The sequence below is a fragment of the Schistocerca nitens genome, chromosome 2, assembly GCF_023898315.1.
Source record: "Schistocerca nitens isolate TAMUIC-IGC-003100 chromosome 2, iqSchNite1.1, whole genome shotgun sequence".
In the NCBI taxonomy this organism is placed as follows: Eukaryota; Metazoa; Arthropoda; class Insecta; order Orthoptera; family Acrididae; genus Schistocerca; species Schistocerca nitens.
The window spans coordinates 1,117,418,188-1,117,444,853 of NC_064615.1; positions in this window are offsets into that span (position 1 = coordinate 1,117,418,188).

Genomic DNA, 26,666 nt, shown 5'->3' on the forward strand with positions numbered 1-26,666 from the left:
GGTGCAGCCATACAAACACTAAACTCATATAACGGTTAACATATAATTGTGGCGGTTTATGATAACCAGCAGCAACGATCTCTAGATGATACTTCATCTTCATGTTGTGATTAAATTTCAAATATCATCATAAGTGTGAAAAGAGATCGATCTTTATGTCCACAAAAATGGTTTACAGACTGATCTTTGTGGGGATCCGTGACTGATACTGTTCACAGCCTTATGATGGCCCATTCACCTACCATTCCCTACTGTATTACCGGAGGCTATTATATAGTGTGTCAGAAATCCTGAAGTATAATGTGCATGCAAATACTGCAGCCACCGGTGGTTTTCGAAGAAGCATGTAGCGTCAGTCAGATTTCAACTCCGTATACCTGTGCCAAATTACGAACTGAAGTGGAATGATTGATTAATGGTGTTATCAAGCGAGTGTACCTTCTTAAAAGCAAAGTAGTTTTACTTAAGTACCTCTGTATTCCGCACTCCATCACACAAAGTCGCCTCTGAGTTTTCCCCTTGTGCACTGATGCGAGTAATAGACCAAGAGGATTACATTCCGCTTGGTCCCTCTCTTTGGACTCCTTAATCTCGACAACTTTTTAAGTTTTCTGACTTTCTGTGATCCTCTTTAGTCTCGCACAATCAGTGAATAGACGCTCCATGAAGAGGACGATTTATAGCATTAATTCATGCAAAACTTCGGGGTGAATGCTGGCAGACCTTAAGCATTCTTAGCTCTAAGTTTTGACAACGCCTCCATGCCCTATTGTGTGAAGAAGGGAGTGCTTAGACATCTACAACAAGCATTTCCGAGATTTTCTCTTATAGTCTACAATGGTGTAGGTCGTCTGTTTATTATGTATCGTGAGGAAGGATCTTACAAAGAGTAGACTGTGCTCTTGATTCATATTTTCACTTCCCCCGATTTAGTGCTTACACAACAGTCGATGTGTTACGTGCTTCTTACAAGATGTTCTACAGTCTTTTCAAATACGTAAAGAAATCTGCAGCGGCTTTGCCACGTCCCTTTAGCTTGTGATGGCAGCCTCCTAGTGTGGTGTCTGCTTTCGGATATACCGCCGTGAACCCTCCCCACAAGTGTTTCAACTATGCATCCGTTATGTGACTGCCCTCCAGCATTCCTCCGCGGAAACACGCTCATCCACAAACTTTCTGGAACCAAATAGCGTCTGCCGTGTATTCCCTTCCTTTTAAAACAGCTTACAGTGTACGTGACAGAAATCGGAACAAGAGAGACTGTGGCAAGAAATGCAACCCTGTTTCACTGTTAAGGAAACGGCGCAGACCACCAACCCAGTGCGTGAAAGTACGAGGGCATGCTAAAAAGTAATGCCTCCGAAATTTTTAATGTAAAACTCTTAAAGATTGTTAAATAAAACAAACGTTATTTACATGCACAATTTCTATTCTTTAAATCTACATGCTTTCAGCCGCTGCCGCTACAGGACTCCGAATTGTAGCATTGTGATATTACTACGTCGCTGAGTGAGAACCAGCGTGCGGTAATCGAGTTTCGACTTCGGAGAGCTCGTCTACGTTCTGAGCACTCTCTCCTGCTACACTACAATGCCAGACCAAACATGAGTGCTGTGACATCGGCAACGATGTCATCGATGATTCTCCACAAATCCCAACTTGGTGCCATCAGATTTTCACCTGTCTCCAGAACTTAAAGTTCACCTTATCGCCGGCCGGTGTGGCCGAGCGGTTCTAGGCGCTTCAGTCTGGAACCGCGTGACCGCTACGATCGCAGGTTCGAATCCTGCCTCGGCCACGGATGTGTGTGATGTCCTTAGGTTAGGTTTAAGTAGTTCTAAGTTCTAGGGGACTGATGACCTCAGATGTTAAGTCCCATAGTGCTCAGAGCCATTTGAACCTCTTCACATTATCAGCTTGTGGGACATCACTTTGATAGTGATGAACTGTTGCAAGCAGAGGTGAGGTTGTGACTCTGTCAACAAAATCAAACAGTCTACAGTGACGACATCAACAAACTCGTCTCCCGTTGGGTGGAATGTTTCGTCGCCAGGGTGACTACTTCGAGAAAGAAATATGTACATGAAGAACAAAGATGCAGGCAGCTAATAACGTTTGTTTTAATTTGAAAGCTTTAAGAGATTTCACATCAAAATTGGGAGGCATTACTTTTCAGCACGCCCTCCTATGCAACACCCTGTGTTATTTAGACGTCCAGGAATAGTCCCACGGATTGTGGGGCCAGAAGAAAATTGTCAATAAACTGTGAGTAAGACAAAGAGCGGTTACAACCAGTAACGATTTCCATCACAGGCGGAAATACATATTTTCTGAACTATGACAGGAAACAGCAAGTCTCTCCCAGCAGCACACAAGAATTAAAAACATATTGTTATCCTGCTTGTAGTTTCATGGATGAGTAGAAATCTGGTTTTAATGTAATAGGTTATGAGTCATCACACATTTAATTTTCCTTCATGTTAATGATGTAATTCAAGACACAGCTTAGCATTTTATGATGTTACTAAGTTCTCAACTTAGAAGGTCGGAATATAACATATGAGACAGCAGTTCCATTATATTCGCTTAGAAGCATTTATTCTCGTGATAACTTACAGAAAACTAACAAGAAATGAGCCACCATAAACTAACATCACTCACTTTTTTCTGTTCTACTGAAATCCTTTCTTGTTTCGAATCATATTCCAGCGATATTCTCTTTCCCTAGAAGAAATGTCTTGACGGAATGCTTCGTCGTGTTCAAACGATACATTACTACAACTTTCTGTGAAATTGCTGAGGTGAGAGTCCAACTGATCTACCTTCAGAGTCGTGATGTACCCCAGAACTAAATGTGCATCGAACATATCAATCACCACACGAAGCTCAGTTTTTTGTCCTCCACTTGAAACAAAAGCATTCTCTCTTCTCTTTGACATAAATCTAATCATGTACACATATCCTGTAAACTGACTGTATATACATAATTTCTATAAAAGTATCGTTCAAATAATATGTGGAATATCTAAGTAACTAACCGGATTCTCGGTCGACGCTTTCCGGTCAAGTAATGTGTTTCTAGACGCACAAATGTAATCACTGTTGTCGTGACTTGGGCAGTCTGGCGCCGAGCAATCACTAAATATAGTATAGTAGAAGGATCACTAAGTAACTCAAGCTCAGTGTCGGCTCAGTTAAGCGTACCGTTACAATCTAAGTACCTAACGCAGAATCTGTGAAACTTGAGCACTACGTGATTTGGCACCCAGCGGCTCTCGGTTTCACTGATCTGTTGACCAGATTTCGCCTGTTATTGCTTTCAAGTTATTCCACTAGTGAAAAATGCAAGTGTGCTTAGTTGTTTAGTTACTTGCAGTTTTGTATTCCTATATGTCCAAGAGGCACGTAATGCTTTTAGGTAATGTGCATGTAGATTCCTCGCTAAACTTCCTAAAATAGTGTCTTGTGCATCTATCTGGTCGTTAGTGACGTCGTTATTTATTTTAATGTTTCTTCCTATGTTAAGTGACGTTTAAGTTTTTTGGAATGAGTGGCTTTCAATGCTGTTCGTAAAGCATAAAAAGTAGCTAGTGCTTTATTAGTTAACTGAATCACTTTGATGTGTGTAGAATCAATTCTGAGGATTTTTAGCAGTTGCAGACTCCCGTAAAAGAGTCGTGCATGGACGTTCTGTAATTAAGGGGACGTCGCACATTGCTAGCTCTTGTCCAGGGTGCGGCTCCCCCCGTCGGAGGCTCGAGTCCTCCATCGGGCAATGGCGTGTGTGTTGTCCTCAGCGTAAGTTACTTTAAGTTAGATTAAGTAGTGCTTAAACCTAGGGACAGATGACCTCAGCAGTTTGGTCTCACAGTCCTTACCACAAATTTCCAAAAATTTTTTTGTCCTTTAAGGGACGTGCTGGTAAGAATTGTCCGTGATGAGTAGAAATCGTGTCTTAGACAAACCGCGTGTCAACTGAAATGCAGGGCTATTTATATTAGATGAAGTTTACTGCAACTAAGACATGGTGCATGAGTACTAACTCATGTTGGTGTGGCAGAGGAAAATAACTTTATAAAATGTTCTTGACACAGGTAATTATACGCATAGTTAATCCAGCAATTGTCTGCTCAAACAGGTGCTACTACGCTGTTTCTTTGTTTCCTGTAATATATTGGCGAAATAGACTCCATCTCCTATTGCCTATTCACGAAATGAGAGGGAAGAAGTTGGTTTCCACTGAACAGCCACGTTCTCAGGCAGTAGAATTAATTAGTGTACAACCTGCTACTTCTTGATTTAATGACATCTTAAGACACCTAAAACTGCGCTGGATAAGATTATGTTTCTGACTTTCATCAGGACTAAAGCCGGTCTTCAGCTTGTTTAGCGTGAGAAATAGAAATTCAGATGGAATGTATGTTAAGGTGGCGGGTTTGGATAGTTTATAGTGACTGCACAAGCATGTACAGTATAAAACAATTTTGTTTTCATGTTTCAGTGTTCAGACAGCTTCATGTTGTGTGCAAGAAGCAAGTTTTATCAAACAGCAGCTAGAAGAGAACACGAAGTAAAAGCAGTCGTAAATGGACAGACCATGAATTAGCTACATCACTTTCCAATAGATCATTCGCACTATGACTACAGAAAAGATATGGCACAACAGTGGTATGAGAACTGATGAGACGATATAATATTTCAAATGTACAAAAAGGTTAGAGTAAAAAATTTAGAAAAGTAAATTGAAGTGGCATTACTTCAACTTCTTCAGTTTCCATTAATGAGATGTTTGATGTAGTTACTGTAAGGGAGAGAGAGTGTGTGTGTGGGAGAGAGAGTGAGAGAGAGAGAGAGAGAGAGAGAGAGAGAGAAGGAGCTCCTGGTGCCTCAGCACATGATTTTCTTTCACAGAACATGTGAACTGGGGCCATCGGGATATACGGCCCCTGTGGTGTGCATCACAGCATGTAACACTACAGGTCTTATTAATGCCAGAGACCCTCTACGGTGGGGAGCAAGTCACTATTTCAGATGAGTTTAATCATTCTTACCTACGCGTTTAAATCAAAGCAAGATCTAGATAACATATGACAAAGTTCAAACCTTTAGTGAGTACCTTTCCATTGCCATTTTGATTTCCAGTAGGCGCTGCACGGAACCAAGCGTTCGCAATGTATGTCGGGCAAGGCGACTACTTTGAAGTTCGAAGCGGGACGCTCTATTTCTCGTGACTTGGGTGACGTCAGACCACGTAGTGCCCAGTAGAGTGGCAGTTGCACGCAGGACGCGAGTCACCACGGCGCTCCTTTTCACGACATTTATATTTACAGCAAACAACATTTATATTCACAACAAACATCAGCCTCAGGCCTTCCAAATGATATATTGAAAATTTGATTAATATAACTCCAGAAGAAATTATACTTTATTATTTCACTACGACTGTCAGAATTGAAAAAATTTAGGGTTATCTGAAGCAGAGAAACACTTGCTGTTCTTTTGAGTAATGCAGTTCTTTAAATGGAAATAGTCTTATAAATGCATGAATTCGCTGGATGTATTGTTACGTCTTGAATTATGAGCTGTTCTTCTTAAATCACATTTTCTTACTTAATCTTCGATATACAGCAGACTTTTCCTAGTGCTATACTATGTAGGCTAATGAACGGCTTCTTGCACACTTCTTTGCTCTCGGATTCAATATTTACATAGTAAGTGTAGCAATAGTATTTATGCTTGTGTTCAATAAGTAGTGTATCACTTTTTTTTCTCAAAACACTGTTGGTTTTATTTAGGTTTCCAGTACACTATACTATTCTCCACTCTTCTGGTTACAAAACCCCATTTTTCAACATAATTCAATGCAACGTCCTTCACCACCTTACTGAGAGGGTTTGTATTCCCTCAATGGTGCTTACAACTTGATGTATCAATATCCTCCCCATCACCCACGTACTGCTTTATTAAGCGAAACAGATGGAAGTCGGAAGGTGCGAGATCTGGCCCGCAGGATGGATAAGGAAGAACAGTGTAATGAAGTGTTGTGAGCTCCTCTCGGATGTACAGACGTGTGTGAGGTGAGGAGGAGACGTTCGTTTGCATTTTTGAGGCGACGAACAAGCTGAAGCCGTTTCTTAAATTTCCTGAGCGTAGCACAGCTGTGTGCAACAGGCCGGCACGCGGGTGCTCGGACAAGTTTGCGGGACCTTGCTGCGATGACGACAGACGCCTCGCCCAACTACTCACTGTGCTCCGTCTCCGTAGACATTCTGCAAGCGTTTATGAATACCTGTCATGTTATGGTTTTCCACCAACAGAAGCGCAGTGACAGGTCTCTGTTTCGAAAGCACCTCTGCTACAGACACCAGTTTGAATGGTACGTGTAGAAGCGCCACCTACTGGGACATCATGAAACTATAGGGTCTGAACCGGGAATATGCGATGATGGCGCACAATAAATCCCGCGGTTTTTCAACCGAAACTGGCCGAGAAAAAAGTGTTGCATTACTTACTGAACGACCTTCGTATTTTGATTTAATAAACCCCTGAAGATAGACACTGATCAACCAGAACATTATGACAATCGACCTGCAGTCGACATAAACCCGTCCCGGAGATAGCAGCGTCACCTGGACAGGAATGACTGCTAGTGAGACACGCCCACAGCGCATGTAGTATTAGTGAGTGTGCTAAAATGGAAATGCCGTGTGGCTGGGGCCTCTCGTCGGGTAGACCGTTCGCCTGGTGCACGTCTTTCGAGTTGATGCCACTTCGACGACTTGCATGTCGATCGGGATGAAATGAGGATGATAAGGACAATGCAACACCCAATCTCTGAGCAGAGAAAATCTCCGACCCAGCCGGGAATCGAAACCGGGCCGTTGGGTATGACATTCCGTCGCGGTGACCACTCAACTAACAGGGGCCGACGGTGAGCGTGCTGTACGTGTGTAGGTAGAATCGAGAAGGCACGCGACCTGTCTCTGACCGAAGGCAGATTATGATGGCCCGGAGGCTTGGTAAAAGCATTTCGGAAAACGCACTACTTGTCAAGTGTTCGAGGAGTGCTGTAGTTAGTTGTCTTCAACACGTGGCGAAAGCAAGGTGAAACCATGGCCAGACGTCGTGGGGTTGGGTGGCCATCCCTCATTACAGATGTCGGACATCGTAGGCTGGACAGTCTGGCAAAATAGGACAGGCGGAGAACTGTGGCGGAACAAACATCAAACTCTAGTGATGGCTGAGTACAAGTGTGTCTGAACACACAGTGCACCGAACACTCCTAACGGTGGGCCTCCGCAGCCTACGACCAACGCACGTGCGAATGATAACACCACGACATCGGCAACTACGAAAGAAATGGGCACGTGACCATTGGCACTGGACATTGGCGTAGTGGCAGAGTGTTGCATGGTCTGATGAATCCTGATACCTTCTTCGTCATGCTCATAGGAGGGGCGAATCAGTCGTGTTCAAGCAGTCAGCTCCTTTACACCTGTACTGCGAGACGGGGAAAACTGGAGGCAGCTCCATTATGCCCTGAGAAATATTCGCGTGGATATCCACGGAGCCAGCGGAGCTCGTGTGAGGCGCCATGACAGCGGAGGAGTTTTGTACACTGGTTGCAGTCCACGTCCAAACCTTCATGATTATCAGGTTTTCCCAACGGCACTGGCGTTTTTTAGCAAGAAAATGTGCCATGTCACAAGGGCAGGAGTGTGATGGATTAGTTCGAGGAACACAGTGGCGGGTTCCAGGTAATGTGCTGGCCTCCCAACTCGGCAGATCTGAATCCGAACGAACACATCTGGGATGTGATTGAACGTGGTGGCAAAGCTCATCGCCCCCCTCCCGAGAATTTATGAGAATTAGGCTACTTGTGTGTGCAGGTATGGTGCCGACGCCCTCCATCGACCTACCACCGCCTCATTGCTTCCATACCACAACACGTCGCCGCTGTTATCCATGCCAGAGGTGTACATACCGGCTATTAAGTATCTGTTCTTAAGCTATTAAGTGCCATGGTCCTCATTGGGAGATTTGTCTTTGTAACTGAAATTTTGCAATTCTAATAATGCTGGCATGAATGCTACAACTTACAGTTGCTGTCTACACCCTGGTCTAGCGCTTGCATTGAAGTTTCGTCAGTTGTTAAACGTGTGAGTTGCACACTTTTATTTCTGTGAAGAAGCTTCGTTTTTCAGGGTTACAATAGTAGCACATTTTCAAAACAGCGTAAGTTATTATTTAAAGAACTTCTACTATCTGTGTACAGACATGTTCTGTAACGGTTTGAGAAGTTGTTTATCGATCATTTGTTTCAAGGACCTATTTCATTTCTTCGTGACACCTGTCTGACCTTCAATCCCCATTTGGGGCTCATGGCAGTTTCCATGTAAAACTTTATGTTGCTTTTATTTGCTCCTCAGGCACAACGAGTCGCTTTAAAGCACTTTATATAATAGGAATTGAAAAAATTGTAAATGACTCGAACTTCCTGGCTTCTTTTGGTGACGAAAACAATGTGAATGAGACCATTGACATTATCGAGCTCCTTCCAGATCATGTAGATGAGATGTCTGACTGTGAAGATCTCGACGAAAATATATTTGAAAATACTGGTACATCTGATGTGCCAGGCTGCTTGGGAATTCATGCCAGTGGAGAAAAGGAAAATGAGGAACATGCAGGCCTACGAAAGAAGAGTGTGGAAGCTATTATCACTTCTAATTGGACAACAGAAGATGCGACTTACTAAGAAAACTACACTGATACAGCAGAAATTGAACAGCGAAAATCTAATATGGTAGCAGGAAAATCTGCTGTTGAGTGTTTTGACGAATTTTTTGATGAACAGGTATTGAACTTGTCAATGAGAATGTCCGGTATGCTACACAGAACAATAATCACAGCTATGAGTTATCCAGTGGAGGCATAAAAAGTTGATAGATATACTACTCTTCACTGGATACCATGCTCTTCCGCAGGAAAAGCTGTACTGGAATGATATGAGGACTTTGGTATTAGGTTTGTATGAGTCACAACATACACTCCTGGAAATTGAAATAAGAACACCGTGAATTCATTGTCCCAGGAAGGGGAAACTTTATTGACACATTCCTGGGGTCAGATACATCACATGATCACACTGACAGAACCACAGGCACATAGACACAGGCAACTGAGCATGCACAATGTCGGCACTAGTACAGTGTATATCCACCTTTCGCAGCAATGCAGGCTGCTATTCTCCCATGGAGACGATCGTAGAGTTGCTGGATGTAGTCCTGTGGAACGGCTTGCCATGCCATTTCCACCTGGCGCCTCAGTTGGACCAGCGTTCGTGCTGGACGTGCAGACCGCATGAGACGACGCTTCATCCAGTCCCAAACATGCTCAATGGGGGACAGATCCGGAGATCTTGCTGGCCAGGGTAGTTGACTTACACCTTCTAGAGCACGTTGGGTGGAACGGGATACATGCGGACGTGCATTGTCCTGTTGGAACAGCAAGTTCCCTTGTCGGTCTAGGAATGGTAGAACGATGGGTTCGATCACGGTTTGGATGTACCGTGCACTATTCAGTGTCCCCTCGACGATCACCAGTGGTGTACAGCCAGTGTAGGAGATCGCTCCCCACACCATGATGCCGGGTGTTGGCCCTGTGTGCCTCGGTCGTATGCAGTCCTGATTGTGGCGCTCACCTGCACGGCGCCAAACACGCATACGACCATCATTGGCACCAAGGCAGAAGCGACTCTCATCGCTGAAGACGACACGTCTCCATTCGTCCCTCCATTCACGCCTGTCGCGACTCCACTGGAGGCGGGCTGCACGATGTTGGGGCGTGAGCGGAAGACGGCCTAACGGTGTGCGGGACCGCAGCCCAGCTTCATGGAGACGTTTGCGAATGGTCCTCGCCGATACCCCAGGAGCAACAGTGTCCCTAATTTGCTGGGAAGTGGCGGTGCGGTCCCCTACGGCACTGCGTAGGATCCTACGGTCTTGGCGTGCATCCGTGCGTCGCTGCGGTCCGGTCCCAGGTCGACGGGCACGTGCACCTTCCGCCGACCACTGGCGACAACATCGATGTACTGTGGAGACCTCACGCCCCACGTGTTGAGCAATTCGGCGGTACGTCCACCCGGCCTCCCGCATGCCCACTATACGCCCTCGCTCAAAGTCCGTCAACTGCACATACGGTTCACGTCCACGCTGTCGCGGCATGCTACCAGTGTTAAAGACTGCGATGGAGCTCCGTATGCCACGGCAAACTGGCTGACACTGACGGCGGCGGTGCACAAATGCTGCGCAGCTAGCGCCATTCGACGGCCAACACCGCGGTTCCTGGTGTGTCCGCTGTGCCTTGCGTGTGATCATTGCTTGTACAGCCCTCTCGCAGTGTCCGGAGCAAGTATGGTGGGTCTGACACACCGGTGTCAATGTGTTCTTTTTTCCATTTCCAGGAGTGTATATCTGGAAATAAAGCGCCAACTTTATTTCAATGATAACACACGTCTGAACAGAATCCCACCTGACGAAAGGGATAAACTTTTTAAAATTCGTTCGTTGATTGATTTACTGGATATTAATTTCATTCACGGGAAACCAGTGAGATTTGTATTCAAACAGTGACCTATGTGCTGTTCTTCGAGCGGTTTCTGTTACCATGTGTCAATCTATGAAGGAATATCGAAGGATACAAGTGATGTTTCATTTCTGGAACTTGGCGGATCAGTTGTGTTGAATATAATTTCCTTTCTGCAGGCTCCAGAACTTCACAATATATATTTTGGTAACTTTTCCACGAGCTTCCGTTTGCTGAAAGAGCTCTCAGATATAAGGGTCAGGGCAAGTGGAACTGCCCATATGAACTGAATGAATAACTGTCCAATAGAATCTGAGAACAGCATGAAGAAGAGACGAAGAGGAGCGTATGACTATAGATTTGACAACAATACGGAGATTATGGGAGTAATGTGGAAGTATAAAAGTTGTGTAAAGCTCTTGTAAAACCGTGAGACAGTGCATCCAGCAAGCCAAGTAACCAGATGAAGCAAAGCTGAGAACAAAGAAGTGAAAGTTCCGCAGCCAAGAATGATTTCAGAATATAATAATCATACAGGAGGTGTGCACTAACTGGACTGGAATGTGCAGAAATATATTGTGAGAATTAAGAAATGGTACTTCCCACTGTTTACCAAAGGATTAAATGTAGCGTTGATTAACGCGCACGTCATCTGCTGCCTCTTGAATGAAAACATTCCACTGCTTCGATTCCGGAGGATGCTGGCAAGGGCTTCTGATCAGAAAAGGGCAGGCCGTCCATCATATCCAAAATCATTCCTTTCGCCAGATCCAATTAAACTCAGGACTTTTTGAAACGGACATGTGATTCAACGCACAACACTGGGGAAACAGAGAAAATGTACAATTCGCACAAAAAAAAAAGTGAGGAAACAGTTTTCTGGTATGCAACGTGGGATTCCATATTGATCGTTTAGTTGTCTGGCACAAAAACAAAGAAAATGTAAAAAGAGTGTGGCATGTGTCATGATCCACATTTGGGTATCGATTGAAATAAATCATTTTTATTTTATTTTCCTTTTCCTCATCTCTATGTCAATCGGGCAACAAGGAAATTAATATATAGCGAAGAAAAAGAATGGTACTTAATGGGGTGATATTCTTGTTCGCAAATTAGTTGATAGTACTAATGATTTTTGGCTCTGTTTCGATTGAAACCCTTTGGCAACAGTTCTGTTTTCATCTGGAGTGTGAGAAATGCATTGTAATCAGTGTTGAAGACAAAGTTTATTATTCACATCATATCATCATCATTATTATTATTACAAAAACGTTTATAATTGTTCGTTTATACCATGTCCAGCAACATCCTATTAGTAAAGCACATGTTTCAAGGCAAAATTACGACGTGCGACTTCTTCGTGTCGCATTTATGTACTATTCTTGCCAGATTTTTGTCATTTCATTGTATTAGATGTGCGTAAATTGGCGGAAACGCTTTCTTTCTGTCGATAAAACGTGCTGCTACAGTGTACTATAAAATACAATCAAAAAGTCCCTATCGGAGAGCTTTATTGTAACGTTATGCGGAGTAGTGCGACTCCGAAGGCGGTCTATAAGCACCGACGTGTAGGAAGTGGTTAGTGTGGCATTCGTGTCTTTCCAACGTGGGTGCGATAAATGCAGAAACGCGAAATATGGCGATTTTGCTACCAAATGTCTCCGAACAGCACCAATATGCTGTTATTCTTATCTTGCCTGCTGAAGAACAAACACCGGTGTACATCCATCGGAAAATGGAAACTGTGTATATAGCAACATGTCTGTCGGAAACCTCCGTTGTGGAAAAGTGCGACAAGGATGCTGCTGCTTGATGATGACGCACGTCCCCATATCGCAAACGTCGTAAAGTAGAAGTTACACCAAACAAGTGGGAGAACTCGAGCACCCACCCAACAGCACTGATATCTCCTCATATTATTATCACGTGTTCGGCTCCTTAAGAAAGGTTTCGAAGGTCGACGATTCCTGTCGGACGAGGATGTGCGGCAGGCACTTCTTCACGCAGGAGGAAACGGTGGTTTTCTTCAACCAGGTGAGTCGGTGGGTTGATTGCCTCAGCGCTCGAGGCGATTTTCACTCTTTTTGGCATATCGGTTCTGGTATGTAACAGTCTTCGAACGGGAAGTTTTTGATCGCGTCTTGTATGTTTACAAACACTTCAACATTTCATCCAGATTTTTCCAGTTCCGAAATACTAATTCTAAATCCGATGTACGAAAAATAGCGTGGCGACGTGCATCTATTGACGTACGTGGTTCAGATTGTTACATCAAGGTTCTACAGAGGAGTCTTACAATTTTCGATACCAAAAAATTAATCTCACTCATTTCTTGTATCTCAGCTCTTTCCTACTCTCTGCAAATATGAATTTGAACTGTTCTCCACCTGTATAGACCAAGACAAAGGAGGAAAAAGATATTAACACCAGTTCTGATGATCAGTTAGGAAAACAACGGGAAGATGAGAAGTGCAAGATCAAAAAAACCAACGCACACAAATACGGCAACTGAGTAACATGGATGCGGATATGGGGGGGGGGGGGGGGGCATGTGGTCAGCACACGGCCGTATGTTAGTTTACGGGACCGGAGCCGTTACTTCTCAATCAAGTGGGCTCCTTAGTTTGCCTCATAAGGGGTGAGTGCACCCCGCTTGCCAACAGCGCTCAGCAAACCGGATGGTCACCCATTCAAGTGCTAGCCCAGCCCGACAGCGCTTAACTTCGGTGATCTGCAGGGGACCGTTGTTACCACTGCGGCAAGGCCGTTGACAGGTAGTCAATAGAGCAGCCAAATATTCAGCGGATGGAATTTTGATTTACTACATTAGTAAGGTATTTATGTAAGAGAAATGCTTAAAATTTGGAGCATTTTTTCACAGGTGTCTGGAAAGCTGTAAAATCCCCTTAAAAGAAAATATCAAAATCCTGTTCCAAAGTTATTTGTAATAAAGGTATACCATTTTTTTAAAAATTCGTTAATTTTGATCTGATAGATTTTCCATCAACTGAGCATTTGTACTCACCTTGTTAAAAAAAATTCAGTCAATTATCATTAGAAATGTAGAACTCCAATAAGTATGAACACTTATTTGTGTATGCATATAACATTTCTTAACAATTATGCGAAATGTAGTTACATTGAGAACTTTCGACCTTTTTTTACGTCTCCCCTTAATAAGTCCACAGCAGAACAGGACCGATGCGGCGCTGCGTCTTAACACACAGTCAGTGCTTTAACCGCCAAAATAAACTTTTTAAAATAATTCGGAAGTTGGAAACTGACGCCGGCCCGTGGTTGGCTGGCAAAGCAGTTCACCATGCTAGCCGAGCAGAGGACCCTCGACGTCCGTGTCAAATACTTTCACAGACCGTGGCGGCATCGTATGTGTAACAGGACTTTTGTTGGAGAATGGAGAAGTGCTGCTGTAAGGCATTGGACAGATATGCTGTGATAAGTGGTTGGTTACTCATTCATATCGCATCTTTGATATGCTGCTAATTTCCATCTGATTATTAGGCCCTACGGCTGAAAGCAAGGGGAAACTACAGCCGTAATTTTTCCCGAGGGCATGCAGCTTTTTTGTATGGTTAAATGATGATGGCGTCGTCTTGGGTAAAATATTCCGGAAGTAAAATAGTCCCCCATTCGGATCTCCGGGCAAGGACTACTCAAGAGGACGTCATTATCAGGAAAAAGAAACTGGCGTTCTACGGATCGGAGCGTGAAATGTCAGATCCCTTAATCGGGCAGATAGGTTAGAAAATTTAAAAAGGGAAATGGATAGGTTAAAGTTAGATATAGTGGGAATTAGTGAAGTTCGGTGGCAGGAGGAACAATACTTTTGGTCAGGTGAATACAGGGCTATAAATACAAAATTATAAATACAAATTCAAATAGGGGTAATGAAGGAATAGGTGTAATAATGAATAGGAGTGCCGGCAAGCTACTACAAACAGCATAGTGAACGCATTATTGGAGCCAAGATGGACACGAAGCCCACGCCTACTACAGTAGTACAAGTTTATATGCCAACTAGCTCTGCAGATGATGAAGAAATGGATGAAATATATTATGAGATAAAAGAAATTATTCAGGTAGTGAAGGGAGACAAAAATTTAATAGTCATGGGTGACTGGAAATGGAGATTAGGAAAAGGGAGAGAAGGAAACATAGTAGGTGAATATGGATTGCAGCGAAGAAATGAAAGAGGAAGCCACCTGGTAGAGTTTTGCACAGAGCATAACTTAACATTCCATTAGAACAACTGACGGCCTTGGGAGAGCCAGTCCTGACAAAACTCTACCATCTGGTGAGCAAGATGTATGAAACAGACGAAATACCCTCAGACTTTAAGAAGAATATAATAATTCCAATCCCAAAGAAAGCAGGTGTTGACAGATGTGAAAATTACCGAACTATCAGTTCAATAAGTCACGGCTGCAAAATACTAACACGAATTCTTTACAGACGAATGGAAAAACTGGTAGAAGTTGACCTCTGGGAAGATCAGTTTGGATTCCGTAGAAATACTGGAACACGTGAGGCAATACTGACACTACGACTTATCGTAGAAGAAAGATTAAGGAAAGGCAAACCTACGTTTCTAGCATTTGTAGACTTAGAGAAAGCTTTTGACAATATTGACTGGAATACTCTCTTTCAAATTCTAAAGGTGGCAGGGGTAAAATACAGGGAGCGAAAGGCTATTTACAATTTGTACAGAAACCAGATAGCAGGTATAAGAGTCGAGGGGCATGATAGGGAAGCAGTGGTTGGGAAGGAAGTGAGACAGGGTTGTAGCCTCTCCCCGATGTTATTCAATCTGTATAGTGAGCAAGCAGTAAAGGAAACAAAAGAAAAATTCGGAGTAGGTATTAAAATCCATGGAGAAGAAATAAAAACTTTGAGGTTCGCCGATGACATTGTAATTCTATCAGACACACCAAAGGACTTGGAAGGGCAGTTGAACGCAATGGACAGTGTCTTGAAAGGAGGATATAAGATGAACATCAACAAAAGCAAAACGAGCATAGTGCAATGTAGTCGAATTAAGTCGGGTGATGCTGAGGGAATTAGATTAGGAAATGAGACTCTTATAGTAGTAAATTAGTTTTGCTATTTGGGGAGCAAAATAACTGATGATGGTCGAAGTAGAGAAGATATAAAATGTAGACTGGCAATGGCAAGGAAAGCGTTTCTGAAGAAGAGAAATTTGTTAACATCGAGTATAGATTTAAGTGTCAGGAAGTCGTTTCTGAAAGTATTTGTATAGAGTGTAGCCATGTATGGAAGTGAGACGTGGACGATAAATAGTTTGGACAAGAACAGAATAGAAGCTTTCGAAATGTGGTGCTACAGAAGAATGCTGAAGATGGGCAGATCACATAACTAATGATGAAGTATTGAACAGAATTGGGGAGAAGAGGACTTTGTGGCACAACTTGACAAAGAGAAGGGACCGGTTAGTAGGACATGTTCTGAGGCATCAAGGGATCCCAAATTATTATTGGAGGGCAGCGTGGAAGGTAAAAATCGTAGAGGGAGACCAAGAGATGAATACACTAAGCAGATGCAGAAGGATGTAGGTTGCGGTAAGTACTGGGAGATGAAAAAGCTTGCACCGGATAGGGTAGCATGAAAAGCTGCATCAAACCAGTCTCAGGACTGAAGATCACAACAACAACAACATTAGGCCCTAAGAAGATTGTAGGATACGCTACTCATGTGTTGCCTTTAATTTTAATGGAACAAAGGATTTTAACCAGTTTTCAGGATAAATGTCACCTGTAGGAATGTGTTTAGATGATTAAATATATTTTTTGTCTAAATTTGCTGCTCTCCTCAGCCAGGGCCTTCCGTGTCACAAGGAACTGAATTTCAGTCGCGTTTACTGGCTTGCTGTCTCACGACTTGGTGCTGAGATCGCCGGACAGGTTACGTAGACCAGTTTAGCGTGTTATAAGTAGTATATCACTCCATAGAGTCAAACATACGTAGCATGACATTCCACAGTGAAGGAAATGATATGATACTGGTTTGCTATAAAATACAAGAAACAAATAAATAAAAAAGAACGAAAAATTGTAATTACTCAAAAATATATTTGCGATCTTAACTTCCAGTAATACTTTGCAACTAAGAAACCTTCGAATTCATTACTGCCTGTCATTAATAGTAATGACCCGGCCATATGTGCTTTAAACCCACAATAAGTCTATGGACAGCTTCCCGTCGTAGATAATGCGCAGTGTTCTGTCTGAAAATAGTTTGTAATAAACTCAGAAACATTTCTAAATAATTAATTTTATTTGTCAGATTCAGAAACTGCAGTAGCGCCTTTCTCCTGGCATCCGTTTCCTCCTTAAGGGCATCCATTAATTACGTGAGTTGAAAACAAGGATGGAAAGGCTGGAAAAATCAAACCTAGTTCTTATTTAAAGAGGACGACGGCATGAAAATATCATGTCAGCGTCTTAATTGAGAGAATGTACATTATTACAACGGATAACATTTTGTTTTATAAAGTTCATCCAGAGCGTGGACAATATTAGAATACCCACGAATCTTTATGGTCTCCCTGATATGAACTGAATGCTTTCCTAGTGCGCATGCTCTTGATTTCCCGATATGAAACAAGTGCCGCACAAGTGACAGATTTAATTCAGGGTGTCCACTGCTGCGCCGGTCGAAATCCCTGCGCTGCTTGTCAGTCACTGAGTCATTCGTGATACTTTGCAACGCATGTAAAACCTATGTTATTGTCTTCCATACGAATTTGAATCTAAAGTTTTACAGTGTGTATGTTAAGCGGCGTTCCGACAAGTCGAAACACATGTACGAGCAAGAAGTTAATCCTTTGTGGAAGGAAACTAAGCTGAAGTTGTAAGGTAACATATTTTGCACCTTACATGATGCTAAATCAGAATTAATATACCGAATACACAGAGGCAGCCATTTAACAAAACGAGATATTTGGCCCACCGGCAGGAGAGAATTGACACAGAAAAGGAAGTTGTCTGTGTCATGTCAAACTAACGAGATGGCCGCAGAGGCTGGAACACGGCCGGAACCCCAAAGGAAGGTGTTTATGTCATGTCAAACTAACGAGATGGCCGCAGAGGCCACCAAAGACGTTGGGAGAGGCTGGGCCATCACAACAAGAAGTGAGAAGGAGCTATATGCGAAAGACAGAAAGACGATTTCGCGCCACAGTGGAAAATTTGCGGAAGACTGTGACGGGATTGGCGCAGAACACGTAGAGATACATATTAAAAGTTTGGCGGCAACAGTAACCGCGGGAGAATTCTGTGTCGTGGTTGGGTACAAACACGCAGGGATACATTGAAGTCTGTGTCGTGATTGGCTACCAACGCGCACGGATCCATGCGGCGAAGAACGGCCAAGTTTGCAAAAAAATCTGAATGAGGACTCTGGGGTCGGCACTGGACCGGAACAGTCGCGGTGACCTGCTTGGAGTGCGTAGAGAGAAGTAGGTTGGAGAAATTACCGGCATTGAGTCCAGTGGATACTCTCCAAGTCTGAAGAGTGTGGAGCATACGACTCCACACACGTAGCGTTATCTGTTCCTCTGAGGAAAGAAATAGATTTCTACTAATTTGTGGTGTTCATATGCAATCTGAAGTGTACCTTTGCTGCCGCGCACTTGAGGCGACCAACTACTCTTGGCATATGTGCCATTAGGTTGATTATTGACTCGTGACGGACTCCACAATTGAACACTTACGTACAGGAGTTTACGGACGCAAATCACGTACACGTTTGAGATTAAAGCCAAGCTCGCTCTCGGGAAAGACGGCATGACGACGTTGGCTGGACCGACAGTCGTAATCATCAAGGAGAATTACGGTGATATTAGCAATCATCAGCCAAAGTAGGGCACTGTAATTCTAAATGAGCTCGTATTCCACTAGGTCTCTGACTGGCGCTCTCTGACTCTGTGTCCGTTCGGGCAGAACTTCACTAGAGTCACTGGCGAGTTCAGTGTTGACTTCAGGAGTTGGGATAAGAGGATACATTGTGCCAATGATAGGCTAGTTAGGTTAGCGAGTTTATTGGATTGTCATGTTAGGTTAGAAATATTGCTCATCCTGTTTTCTGAATAAATTTTAATTTGGTATCATAAGCTAATCACCGCATTATTAATTTCGTAGCTAGCAATCATCAGATTTTTGTTTAATAATTAGAGTGTAATAATAATTTCGATGCAAACAATACTTGGGGGGCATAGCCGCGCGTTTAAACAGAGCCAACTTAAGTCAGACAGCAACACAAGGTCGACTAAGACTACCAGTAGATATTTTTCAATATATCGATATTGCACAATAAATCCTCCCCTTACGTTGCAAAGTTAACTGAGGAGAATTCTCTTAGTTATCTGTAAACTGACGGTGGAGGAGGAGGTAGCGGAAGGTATAGGAAAAGGTAGGGATTATTGAAGTCAGCTACATCCGGACGTGTCCAATAGAACAGACACCAAGCATTCATATAATTGATTCACCTCGATGGGCAGGGATCCACCTTCTTCAGTGCGGATACTCAATAACTTCCGATCAACTGTGGGAATCTCAGATTAGCGAGATAGAGGAAATGGACTGGGACTGCAGACACGTGGCGCTCGATGGAAGTGTGGGTCGGCCGAGAGGCATGCCCAGGTAGTCCGAGCAGTTGCGCCGAATACTCTCTTCCAGGTGGCGCAGTGGTTAACACAATTGCCTGGTGAGTAGAAGACCCCGGGTTCGAATTCCAGTCCAGCACACATTTTCACTCGTTCTCACTGATTCCATGTACAGTCCCTATGCAGCTGACATCAATAATCACTTCCCTTTCCTTTCCCTTCTCCCCTTCCACCTTCAATTCACATATAGTGTATCACAGCTGCAGATTCCGCGTAGTATCTGGAATTTCGGTCATGTCTGAAAAAACAGACACCACGGATTCATATAATTCTCTTAGTGATCATATACATCAGGAAATTCAAGAGCTACGTAATCATATGGTTCAAAAGAAGGTACAAAATTTGGTCTTTCATCTGAATAGTAAGTAAAGGTTCAGAGACATTTAATGCATATAATACATCAATAACAGATCATTTGTTTAGGGATTCGTCAAAACGGTTAATACTACTTTCTTAAAGCATTTTGTTCATCTGTTTCTGTCTCTCCGTCCGAACACGACTCAGGGTCAGCGTGTTTAAAACAGTATTCTTAATCAAGGGTCAAAAATACTTTTTGATACAGATTCTAAATAAGGCATGTCGTTTAATTACTGATGCTCTTCACGGATATGCGGCCGGGTTTCATCGTCCTGATGACACGGTATTTCGACGGTCCGTCTTCAGGTGAGATTGAAAGCGCAAAATCATACCGGAACTGAGGTAACATCAGATACGGCGGCACCGCTATACCTAGGGGACAGGACGCTGCGCGTACGAGAGAAGCGAAAAGGGCGGCCCTCTGCGAATCGAAGACTTGCAGCGTAGAAACTAACAAAAGCGACGACCGCAAATTAAGATGTAGCTGGGCGAAAACCAGACAGTTGTAGTTTTATATCTATTAAAATATGATGCTACATCCTGCTTAAAGGTAAAATTTTATCTCTAGTGTTAGTGTAATTGGATAACCTTATTTCGATGGTTTGCTTAAGTAAACAGTCCCAGTATCGGGAAGCCGGAGCAATAATTTTAAATGGCATATTATGCCCTTCGTTGGGACAATGTTCAGCGAGGGCCGATTTTTCACGCTGGAGCAAATCGTGTGTAACGTGATGTTCCACTATTGGTCATGAACCGCTCAAATAGTCTGTCCAGTATAAGTCTCTATGTAGTGACACTAAATTTTATATGCTACAGGCTTCCTCCACCCGGAATCATCTTTAACAGATCCAAGATTGGCTCTAGTTTTGGCCAAAGGCAAAACGACACTTTTAATATACTATTTTCTGAGTATTCTTGAAATTTTCGAAGAGATACTAGCCACAAAGAAGCAACTGATTACGAGTATGCATTGGTGATGCACATCGTGGTCCAAACTGAAAAGCAATATTGATTTGATGATCAGTATAACCATTTCGTCTGAGAAGGTATTGCAGTTCCTGCGTCAGATTATCAGAATCCTAAATACCGGAAGCTGTCTTGACCACAATGCGTAAAACTCCTATGCCTTGATGTGGTGTATGACAACCAGTAGCATGGAGCTAGCGGTCCGTGTGCATAGGTTTAGGGTCTACACTGTGTTCTAAAACACCTAAAAAAAGGTACTTTTCAATCTTTTTCAATTAACATCAAAAATTGATGCGTGGATGAAGGCAATGAACATGATATAAAACTCGACGAAGAGGTTCCATTCCATGTGGCCAAACAATAAAAATTTCATCCACATATCTCAAGAAACGTGTGAATTCAAGGGAAGTAGTCCTGAGTACAGCATGTTCAAAAGCTTCGACCGGCTGCATCTTAACCTGTGATTCGTCGCTTTTGTTAGTTTCTACCGCCGCCGGCGCCGCAGTTCTTCGCTTAGTAAAGGACCCCACTTTCGCTTCCCGCGCACGTGCAGCGGCTTGTTCCCGGGCTATAATGGAGCCGCAGTGTGTGGTGTTACCTCAGTTCCGGCTTAATTGTGCACATGCACTCTCACCTGAAGATGACAGCCAGTTGGACCGTCTCAATATCGTGTCGTCAGGATTATGAAATCCGGCTCCATATCCGTGAAGAGCATCAACATTTATTACGCCAGCAAAACCCACGTAATGGTTTAATCACTGTTTAAAACAAATAAAAAAGTGGCATATTTACACGACTACGTGGTGAACCTCAAGTGAGGGGAGAGGCATCGCTTCAAATCTCACGTAGCCTCACCGAGGGTGCAGGATGCACCGAATTTAAAAAAATAAACCCCACATAATTATGGACGTCTGCATGCAGAATTGCGCGGGCTGGATTTCTCATCGGCTGCTGCCCCTTCTGGTCGCTTTGATCTCTTTGGTCCAAGTGGCAGTTGGGAGCAGTGGAGTGGAGCGCGAGGTGTGAGGGTGGCGGGCTAAGCGGCTTTGTGACGTCATATCGGCCCCCTTCTGAGCTCTCTGCGGTCTTCCAGGACAGCAACCGAGCGCTCCCGTCCCGGTTACTGCAGGCCACATCACCACAGCTTTCCGCACAAATAGACGTTCCCGTATAAAGTAAAGTCATTCCCGCATTCGCGATTGGAACGACCGGTCCGCATAGACCCTGATGTCCCTACGTACTTGTGGGACACAAATGCCTAATGATTCACGAAAACAAAAATCCACTACCAATGAGAGCTCGACGGGCTAGTCCCGCAATGACCATTGACACTGTTAACAGTAACAGGTACATTTAAGCAGGATTATTCCATCCGAAAGTGTGACCAACCATCTTACACCCCCTCCATCGTTCTAAGTGTCAGCAATAAGGCCACACAGCTCCAGCATGTAGTCAGCAGGCGAACCGAGCGAGGTGGCGTAGTGGCTATCACACTGGACTCGCATTCGGGAGGACGACGCTTCAATCCTGCGTCCGGCCATCCTGATTTAGGTTTTCCGTGATTTCCCTAAATCGCTCCAGGCAAATGCCGGGATGGTTCCTTTGAAAGGGCACGGCCGCCTTCCTTCTCCGCCCTTCCCTAATCCGATGAGACCGATGACCTCGCTGTCTGGTCTCCTTCCCCAAACAACCCAACCCAACCTCAGCGGCGACGCGTGGCAGAAATGGCAGAACAGGTCTGACATACGGCTCCTCGCTCTATTCACAGAATGCTCCGTCAGTTGCTCTGACAATCACGCAGCATAGAACCGAAGCTGTAAAACACTTCTGGAGGGAAACTCACAAGAGATAAACGAGAGTGTCCAATGTGTATGGTGTTGGTTGCACTGTTTAGGATTCCCCTATCAAGCTAAAGTCCGATCTCTGGTGATATACAGAGAGGGGAAGTACCCCGTATGATGATGAAGATTAATTTAAATGAAATAACAATTCAGCACAAACAGAAACGCTTTACTGCAACGATAATTAATAGGTATGACCCAGTCAAGCATGAACATATGGGTACCACAAAACGCACGTAGATATACTAATGAGAGGGGCATATAACAGAGACAAGTGGCCATTATAAGAGTCACTTTCATTATCGAAACATCTACGTACGAGATACCCAATGATATAATTGAATGAATAGTTGATACCTAGACATGGGACCATAACTGTGATACCTGATTTTGGTACAGGTAGGTGGGCTCGATAGAAGCATAGTGACGAGGACATTTGACGAATGCGACCTGTGAGTGCAAGAATGTTTAGTTGATTACTGAAATAAGACGGAATAATAGTTACAAACACCAGTAAGCACATCCTAATGCACAATGAGACCAATTAGCTGGCTGAGAAATGTTAAAACTGCACAGCTGACTCCTGAATGGAGTAAACTAAGTTCGTGACCCTATTGCTTCGGTGTTTGCAGCACTGGTTCAAGTTACAAAACTCGTAGCATAAGTGCAGAAGGCAGTGGCAGCGGCGGATGGAGACTCTAAGTTTAGATCCCTGTCTGCACTTAACGAAGTGGAGACATCGTTCTGAACTACGGCAAGGATCGCCTTATCTGTCTTCTGTAGTCTTCCGTCATCGACATGATTCTCTATTATATTCTAGCAGCAAGCCATTCCCTTCTGTCGAATAGCACCAAATGTAGTCTGTCTTAACGTTCTGAGGCGTAGCTGTACCTGTTAGAGCAAGAATCTCGACAGTTTCTGCCAGAAGCAGACATTGTGTGTTCAACCCAGTAAAATTTTAGTAATAACGATAAACAAACTCCTGCTCTTGTGGATATCACTATTACTAGCCGAAAGTGTTGTGGCATCAGGAAGCAGCCAGGAGACTTCTCTCAATCCATGATACGATTTCGAAACTGATAAATAGCAGTTCTCACACGTAGGCGACTACGAAGAAACCGTTCCTTATGATGAAAATAACTCTATAAGCCAATTGAAACGATTGTTTTAGAAATTTAAGCAGAACGTTAATTCACCGCATGGTCCTGAGGTAACGACTGTTCTTGCAATACGTTTTGGAAAGCGAAACCTGGTTAGATTCTGTGTCTTTCTAAAAGGTTCTTCTTTTTTGGGAGACAGTTGTCCCGTCCACGGCCTGGAGTACAGAGCTGAGGAAGTGAATGCAGGTTTCGCTAACCTGAGCTGAAACCCAGCTTCGGACTTTGACCATTTTTATGGTCCATCCTGTTCCTATTAACTTCTATCTTTTGCTAGCCAGCTCATAGGCTTTCAATCCCGAAGGCCCTCATCATAAAAAGAGAAGTGAAAAGAAAGCAATAAACAGGACAGCCGCTGGCGATGCTTTATATGGCTTGCAGTTACAAAGCAGCGTAAGAGAATGACTATTTTGATCATGGGGATGAGCATATAATACTCTCAAATACGATGTATTGCATGGTAATTTAAGAGAGAGCCTGCCAGATAATAAATGCCGAGGCGACAGACCTACAGAAACCGATGCAGCCTCGGTGGTTAAGACAACCGGTACCTTAAGTTGACTTGTCCACGCAGAGAACATTAACAAAGGGAATATAACTGCAAGGGTAGCAGCAAAACAACCGCTACTTCCTGTCCAATAACAAGCAGATCATTCGCACAAAGTTCAAAAAATGTACAAATGTGTGTGAAATCCTATGGGACTTAACTGCTAAGGTCATCAATCACTAAGCTTACACACAAACACACATACCCTTGCCCGAGGGAGGACTCGAACCTCTGCCGGGACCAGCCGCACAGCCCATGACAGCAGCGCATCAGACCGCTCGGCTAATCCCGCGCGACTCGCACAAAGTGCCAAGTCCATAAAGAGCAAGCTTTACCATAACAAAGAGTGCCGCAAAGTATAACAAACACTGTAGCAACACTATTATCACCACCATCATCAGCATTAAAACAGAGACTTCAAACGAATAAAAAAAATCACAAAAGAGCAAGTCAGAAATTATCAGACCGTATCGAAGTCATATTGGCTCATGAGTCTGAAGATAACCATCCTTGGAGATAAAGGTGCATGAAGTCTTGAATATGGGCTGTTTTCTCTGTTATTAAGAACATGATTAAAAGGAGAAAAGAGGTACGCTGCCTTCTGTAAGGAATTACACAACGGAGTCAGGCACGGAATTTTGTAAAATTGTCGCACAATGGAGAACGCTAGCACAGAAGAAACAGGTAGTATAGAACCATATGGATACCAGCAGTGATGCAACATTAGTAATCAGGACCAGAAAACTGATCTAGATTAATTGTCGCATTATGTAACTGAAACATAGAAAATAACAGGTCCTGGATTTGGTAGTGACTTCAGGATATTCATTATCAACTGATCTATCTATAACGCAAATTTGTTAGACAATGAACCAACAGGAATACAATTAACGGCTACTTCTATGAGACGTACGATGGGAGCTTGGAACATGGTAGTTCCCTCGTGAACCTTACGAGCACCTAAAGTGAGTTACACAAAATTTACGACATGATCACGTAATCTGCATGCACGGATTATAATTCATTCAATAGATATAACTTTAGGAATGCGGGAGGGAACACATGTTCATGGTCACGCACAATCAGACGAGACGAGATTTATACACGCTGACTTCAGAGTGCGACTTAAAATCGAACTACAGGAAAGGTACCGTAAAATGAGGCAAAAGAAAAGGGGTGAAGAGCAAAGAAGGTTCCAAGAAAGTTCGAAGCTATCGTGTCAGCAGACAAATGTGAATTTCATTCGAAGATTGATTTGTCTAGGTTGGTAGTGAGCCAATCTCACAAGGAAATTATGAATTTCGAAGTTGGCGACACTGTCGGTTAATATTTTGCCCACTCTATGACAAGTATCGGCTGTTTTACTGAATTTGCTAACATCGAACTTTATTTGTAAGTACGAATGTAAATTGTGTTGTTTTAATTTAAGTAGGTGGTAAACAAATCTGCCAACCAAAAGTTCCGTTGCCAAGTGTACTTTAATCTCAGTTGTATTCCGGCTAATTCAAAATGTAAACACAGTAATCGTCAGTATTTCTTCAGGAAAAGACCAAGAATTTGACGGTAATGGAGGACCACCTAGCACTGTTCTCAAACCAGGAGATCGTGCTGTTTTTACAGTATAATTATAGAAAAAGTGAGCAGTCACTTAGATTCTAGGCATGAAAAATTCGTTATTCAGAAGCAAATGTTGGTTAATGTTTCTCTCTCTCTCTCTCACACAAAAAAAAAAAAAAAAAAAAAAACCGGGACATCAGTGAGCTGTTGGAAAGCGCCATTTCCTAGGAACCGGCTGTAAATTTGGGCAGCAGCTACGCTTCAAATGCTAATCCGTGCTGTTCCGATGTGCCGTTTGCTACTCTTTCGTCAGTGAATATCGCCCTGTGGGAAACTTGTCACGACGTGGCGTTTGAATCTCTGCTAGTGCTTTCGGTTTGAATGCCTGAAGGAATCCTGTGTCACCTGTGGCTACCGTCAGTCACTTCTGATCATCGGTCTTGAGGGCTGCCTGTGGATTACGGCCTGCTGGGACCTGAATGGCGGCTGTATGATTAAAGCATCCATTTTTTAGCAGTAATGACGCAGAGCATATAGTTCCATGAGTGTTAATCTTATTCGCCGTTAAGTTTATCCCTACTCCCTTCCTCTCCCAAACTCAAAACTTGTCAGAAGTACGGTAGCGTCAGTGAACCAGTTATGTTAAGACATATACTAAGTGGTTTCCTTCAGATAGTTTGTTATTAGTTTCACTGTATCTGTGCAACTGCTAAGCTGAGCTGGGTCATGTTCAATGTAGGCCCTGTTTAAATGAGAAAGCCTTACGCAATTTAGGTAACTTCTGTGACGATGTAGTTTACCATCATTTATTATACCTTATTGCAGCCGTCCTCGAAGTATTGGGTGGGCATTCTTGGGGGGAAGGGGGTGCGGAGGGTAATAGATGATGGAGCCGGTTTTCACTGAAATACACTAACGAAAAGAAAATTCCACCACCAAAAAGTAATTAATGTAGA